At 40.3% G+C, this 7006-nt stretch overlaps 1 long non-coding RNA gene across 1 annotated transcript; it reads right to left on the reverse strand.

Moving 5' to 3' along the window:
- Window positions 1-2814: 2814 nt before the first annotated feature.
- Window positions 2815-4721, reverse strand: LOC145391389 (uncharacterized). The gene is made up of 2 exons (XR_013895842.1): window positions 4677-4721; window positions 2815-3640 (listed from the first exon to the last, which is right to left on the reverse strand). It is a non-coding gene; the product is annotated as an uncharacterized LOC145391389 (long non-coding RNA).
- Window positions 4722-7006: the final 2285 nt, after the last annotated feature.

Genomic DNA, 7006 nt, shown 5'->3' on the forward strand with positions numbered 1-7006 from the left:
AAGCAGTCAGGGAAATTTTATAGGAAAGTGGGAAAGGGAATCGTAATCTACAGCACCTGAGAAAGAAAGGTACATTAAAATCACTAAATATAAACAGACCAACATGCAGAATAGAGGTGCAGTCAGGGAAATTTTATGGGAAAGAGGGAAAGGAAATCATTTTCTACACCGCCAGGGAAAGAATTGTACATTAAAATCACCGAGAAATGTAAACAATCAAAGAAAACGGACGCCATGGGACAGAAACAGGGGGAACTATTGAGTTTTGCGGTTCCGTGATAGACATTAATATTTTTATTGATCCTGACATTTAGTGACATTATAAAGCAATCTTTCGTGATGCAATAGAGCCCTTGTGACGTCAGATCAATCCCTCATAAAGAGTTACGTGACTCAGGCTTATATTATGCCCCAAAGAAGAAAAAGAAAAAAGAGCCAAAGGTCAAATTCCGGAAAAATATCACTTCTAGAAAAATGGGGTTTTTGATGCGTTTATCTATACCTGGACTGTGCATAAAGAGAGAGAGAGAGAGAGAGAGAGAGAGAGAGAATGATAATAATAATAATAATAATAATGATGATGATGATGATGATGATAATAATAATAATAATAATAATAATAATAATAATACTCTCTCTCTCTCTCTCTCTCTCTCTCTCTCTCTCTCTCTCTCTAAATCATGAAAAAAAAATCGACATCAGTCTCAGCATCATTTTAAAAGCAAATAAAAAAGACCTTTGAGACTTATTTCTTTTATTTCCATTTGTATATAAAGTTTCCATATATTTTTACCCACCTAACACCTCTTCCTTAGCGATTTACTTTTTACACGGCTGGCTAATATCGTTTTGTACATGATTTATTCAGAGTATGGTGATACTGGAATGATTTAGGAACACAGATGAGGACAGCAGGTAGGTAAAATAAATCGCTTAGGAAGAGGTGTCAGGGAGCTGCCTTAACTGAAGAGAAATTGGGTTCAGATCCATGAAGAATACATAGACATTAATATACATACAAAAGGATTTCATTTAACGCCTCTCTTCCACTCCCCTGGCCATTTTTTGTGTTTTGCGGGGACGGCTTCGCGATATTAGTGTCTACCCTGCATTCTATATTCATCTCCTACTCCCACTGCCACACCCAAGCCCACACCAGGAGACTGAGCCTTCCCCAAAACACAAAAGATCAAGTGAGTGAGTTTTCTAGTGATGGGCTACTCGTGGATCACCTTATATGTTATAGATAGATGGATAGATAGATAGATGGATGGATGGATAGATAGATAACAGAACAGAGGAGGGAAAACAAATGAATAAAAAAAGTAATAATAATAATAATAATAATAATAATAATAATAATAATAATGATAATGAATAAAGAAAAATAATGTGTCAAAAAGTATAATTAATTCTTTGATATATGAATTAACCTGCACCAATGTACAGCCTTACATATATATCTTAATCATGAAGGACGATATTACATGCAAAGCTTATTATAAATCAGAAATGTTTTGCAAATTATCACTTTTTTCGTCTCATTAGTTCTGTAAATTGGGAGAAATGGCAAATCATGTTTACAGGTAGCACAGGAAGCTTAATTGGTTACCTATTCACCTTTGTTTCTTTGTCTGCCTGCTTGTTTGTCTGTCATTTTGTTTCTCTCTGCTTGTTTCACTGTCTGCTTGTTTGTCTGTGTTCATGATATCTCAAAACGTCTTTATCGGATATCAATGAAATCTGGTGGATAGGTGGGAATTGGGTCAAGGAAGGCCTGATTAGATTTTGAGATGGATCCGGATCAAGATGCAGGAATAATCATAATTTTATTGGCGTAGGCGGAGGTATGCATTCTCTGAGATAGTGTAACAGGGCAGACTAAGACCGTAGACTTAATTACCTCTGCCAGTGAAGTCGGGTGGAGGTTAGTTTGTAAATGATATTGGCTTTGATGGAGGTATGCACTCTCTGGGTGCTTCCTAGTTTGAGGAATTTAACGTGTTTTTAAAAGGAAAAAAAAAAAAGAGATAATTTATGAGATGTGGGAGGGAGGTGGAAGGAAGGAGGAAGAAAGGTGAGTTTTTTCCTATTACTTTCACCTGGGGGAATAAATTTACCTTTATTTACACGTCCCTACTTCCTTACTAGTAAAAAGGTATCAAGAAGGTGACATGTAAAGAGGAATTACTGTATTTAGCATCTTGACATTTATTTCTTCGCCTCAGAGTTCGTCTATCTATCTATCTATTGCCAGACACTTTAATCCCGTAAGGGGTGGCCACAAACAAATCGCTTCCATGTCGCCCTGTCCCCCACCAATTCACTGTCCTGCTCCCAGCTCACACCACCCTCTCTTATATACCTCTCCACTCAATCCCTCCATCTCATCCTTGGGCTCCCCCTCCCTCTCCCCCCCCTCCACCTCACTCACATACTCTCCTCGTCAGTTTCTCATTCTTCATCCTCTCCACATGGCCAAACCACCTTGAAGTATTACACATCAGTACCACAGCGCTCCTTCAAGTCCTCATTAGTCTCTCTGCCTCTCCTTGAACACATAAGCACATAATGGAGAATAACTGCAATAGGATAGCTATGCTTATGTTAGGCAGCTCCAACAAGAGTAATTAAATAGCTAGAATAAGACAAGGATAGCAAAGGTGGAGACATAAATCATACAGCTTAAAGTATAATGTATTTTGATCCAAGAATTCTATCATCAGACCATCAGACAGGAGGGGATATAACGTGTTGGGAATAGCGTCAGTTTTAAGTCTTTGCCAGTGACGGGTTGAAATGATACGTGAAAGCTTACTTTTTCAAAAATTTTATTCTTATTTACACAAATATACAATTTTGTGGAATCATAATCGGATGGTTTTTATGGGGAAAAAAAATCTATTGGCTGCCGATCCAAAAAATTTTAGGTGCGAATATACAACCACACAAATATCTGAATTATGCATCTCTGGAATTTTGTTCACATCAAGACAGTTCCACAGCTTCGGATATACTAAAGCACAAGATTGATAACTGCAGCCGAGCACAGCCACAGCCGCGCCCCTGCCACAGACACAAGGCCTAGTTCCTGTTGGTTTCAGAGTTTCCGTAGCTCCTCTTCCTTAGTGATTTAGTACTCATTTTACAGCAAACATCCTCTTGTATGCAGCATAGATTTGGATTAACACTGACACAGCTTGTATCAGTGTCAAACAAGAGGTATTACTGAACGCAGCGTGAGGGATTTAGTTGTCAATCAATGAGGTTTGCATTAATTTGACAAGGTGTAGTATGCCAAATAGACAAAATAAATCACTGGGGAACAAGTGCCAAGGCCTCCTACACCACACTGAACCAAACCCGCTGATCTCGCTGCTTATTTGCCCCAGTGTGCGTGTCCGCCAGGGAAGTACTCGATGCTCTGAGGCTGCTGCACGAAACCGCGTCCGGGAATGTACTCGAAGCTGACGGGCTGGGCAAAGCGGTGGCCGTGATGTCCAAAGTTGCCCTGGAGAGATGGGTGGGCATGGTGGTGTGAGGCCCCCACCTGCCTCTTCATCCTGGCCTGAGGCTCCAGCACAGCGGCAGACACAACGGCCACCAGCGCCACCAGCACGAAGAACTGAAGCTTGCCTGCCTGTGGAGAGCGACGGAGAAATTTATAAGTCACCCCTTCAATCCACTGCATCGCTTTTTATCCATTCATCATTACATACCTGAGGAGAGGCCTTGTAAACTATCTATCTATCCCTGTCTGTCTATCTATCTATCTATAATTAAGGCCTTCAATGATCCCTTTTCTGACATGGGGCTCTAATTGGCGAAATAGAAGTCGCTTGAGGGCAGGTAGATAATAATGAAAAATATATAATCGAACTGAAGGGATCGAGGGAATGGAAGAGGATGCAATGAAAGTGAGATGCGGTATTATTAAATGGATTAAAAATGAATACACTGAGTTGGGGTGGACATATGAAAAGATACACACACACACACACACACACACACACACACACACACACACACACACACACACACACACACACACACACACACACACACGCACATACACACACACACACACACACACACACACACACACGCACACACACACACACACTAAAATTTCTGAAAGTGACACTAATGGTAATGTTGGTAGCGGCAGATAAAAGCCCCTACTCTCGTCAGTCAAGGAAGCTCCCTAACACCTTTTCCTAAGTGATTCATTTTGCTCATTACACCTTGCCGTCCTCTTCCTTGTTACTTAAATCATTCCAGTATCACCATACTCTACTTAAATCATTCCAATATCACCATACTCTGCATAAATAACGTACAAAACAATATTACCCAGCCGTATCCAAAAATAAATCGGTGAGGAAGAGGTGTTAGGGAGAATACAAACCCTTATGTGATATGGAGGACGAGAAAGGGGCAGAGAAATAGGGACCGGAATACAACATCAACCCGTGTTATTCCAGGAGAAGATTTTGCCCCAACATTACATTTTTCCTCGAGAGTTAGGGACCTGAGTCTAACATCAACCAGTATTATTCTAGGAGAAGATTTTAACCCAGCTATCACCTTTCCACGGGAGGATACTTTATCTTTGGGGGACCTTGACGGGAACATCAGCCAGCGTTATTCTAGGAGAAGCTTTTGCCCAGACTTACCATGGTTTCACGGAGACTGTCTGCTTAGCTATCGAGAGCTGTCGGAACTGTGTCGTGCTTCGCTGTCCCCCAACCTTTATATGCCTCCACAACCTCCATCTCTATAACTCGTTTGGATAGACTCAGAGAGCAAGCAATTTCCTTGTGTAAAGATCAGCTGGTTGTGTTTTTGGGCGTGTTTTTTTCCCCTGTGTGTTGCTTCATGCCAGAAAAGAGGATGGGATTGGTGAGAGGGGAAATTAGGTGTGTGTGTGTGTGTGTGTGTGTGTGTGTGTGTGTGTGTGTGTGTGTGTGTGTGTGTGTGTGTGTGTGTGCGTTGCTTAAGGCCACAAAGGAGGATAGGATTCGTGAAAGGGGTAATTATGTTTGTGTGTGTGTGTGTGTGTGTGTGTGTGTGTGTGTGTGTGTGTGTGTTGCTTAATGCCAGAAGGAGGATGATATTAGCATGTGGAGCATCATAATTGCCCTCTCATTATCAAGGCAGCTCTACTGTTGAGGCTTAATCATTTTTTTCTTATCCCCCCCTCTCTCTCTCTCTCTCTCTCTCTCTCTCTCTCTCTCTCTCTCTCTCTCTCTCTCTCTCTCGTCACAGGAGCAGTAAAGGGTAATTATATTTCTATCATGTTTCTCTGCAATATGGTCATTTCTAGCATTGTTCTCTAGCTAATGAGTGGTGAATTTTTATTGTTATTATTATTATTATTATTATTATTATTATTATTATTATTATTATTTTATTGTTATTATTATTATTATTATTATTATTATTATTATTATTATCATCATCATCATCGTTATTATTATTATTTTTTTTTTACTACTACTACTACTACTACAACTACTATACTACTACTACTACTACTACTAGGATCCATAGTATTAATCCTGTCATAAGGCCTACTTTCACGCTAAAACAATGCATTTCTTCACCCTTATGACTCCTACCACCCATATCCAAAAATAAATCGCTAAGGAAGAGGTGTTAGGGAGCATAAATCTTTCCAATATCGCATACTCTGCATAAATAACGTACAGTAGGATATTAACCAGCCATAGCCAAAAATAAATCGCTAAGGAAGAGGTGTTAGGGAGCTTCCAGAACCGAGGGGTATACGAATTTGTGTCTTATTTGCTCGTCGATTAAGGAGGCTCCCCTAACACCTCTTCCTTAGCGATTTATTTATGGATATGACTGGTTAATATCCGTTTGTACGTTACTTATGCAGAGTATGGTGATAGTGGACGGATTTGTGCTCCCTAACACCTCTTCCTTAGCGATTTATTTATGGCTATAGCTGGGAGACTTAAATAGAAAAATACAATATAGGAAATCAGTTTAGCTCTCGTTTAGCTTTTGAACCTTAAGCTTAAAATAAAATACAGCTAAAAAATGACTTAGATTCCCGGCAGGTGGTCACGTAAGCTATTATTGATGTCGAGGTTAAAGAGAATTGATGTCATGGTGGCTCTCTCTCTCTCTCTCTCTCTCTCTCTCTCTCTCTCTCTCTCTCTCTCTCTCTCTCTCTCTCTCTCTCTCTCTGCTGTTATCTTTATCTTATGCCCTAACACATACTAACTTCAGATAAAACCATTCCATCCAGCTTTGACAAATATAATATGTGCAACAGTCTATCTGTCTATCTATCTATCTGTCTATCTATTGCCAGACGCCTCAATCCCGTAAGAGGTGGCCACAAACAAATCGCCTTCATGTCGCCTAGTCCAACGCCATTTCACTGCCCCGCTCCCAGCTCACGATCCCCTCTTTCACATACCTCTCCACTCCATCCCTCCACCTTATCCTCGGCATCCCCCTCCCTCTCTCACCCTTCCACCTCACTCACATACACTCTCCTCGTTAGTCTCTCGCTCCCCATCCTCAAAACAAATCTAAATTACAGCAAAATCAATTGTAAAAATGTTTGTGATTTCCTTCCCAGCAGGCTATGGAGGAAGAGTAGGTAATTTTTTTTTTTATAAGGAATGGAGGAACGAAAAACAAAGGAAAAAAAATAAATCCATGTGCCTAAAGGCATCCTCCATTCATAAAATACTTATAACAATTGGATTTAAATTCGAGAGGATTAAATGTATGTGGGAAGCAACTCCCAGGAAGTGAATTCCAGAGTAGTAGTAGTTCCGGGGATAAATGAATTTTGATAAGCAGAGGTTCTGCATTGAAGAGGAAAGAGTAAGTTCATGGGCGCTCCCAGCTGCCCGAGTATTTCGGGAGAAAATGTGAAGGGGAGGCACAATTGAAGCAAGTTGGTCAGAGCATTTACGGTAAAAATATCGGTAAAATAATGCTAAAGAAGCAACATCTCTTCGTA

Source organism: Coenobita brevimanus, chromosome 2 (assembly GCF_032717465.1).
Source record: "Coenobita brevimanus isolate Jiangsu-jjx chromosome 2, ASM3271746v2, whole genome shotgun sequence".
NCBI classification, from domain to species: domain Eukaryota; kingdom Metazoa; phylum Arthropoda; class Malacostraca; order Decapoda; family Coenobitidae; genus Coenobita; species Coenobita brevimanus.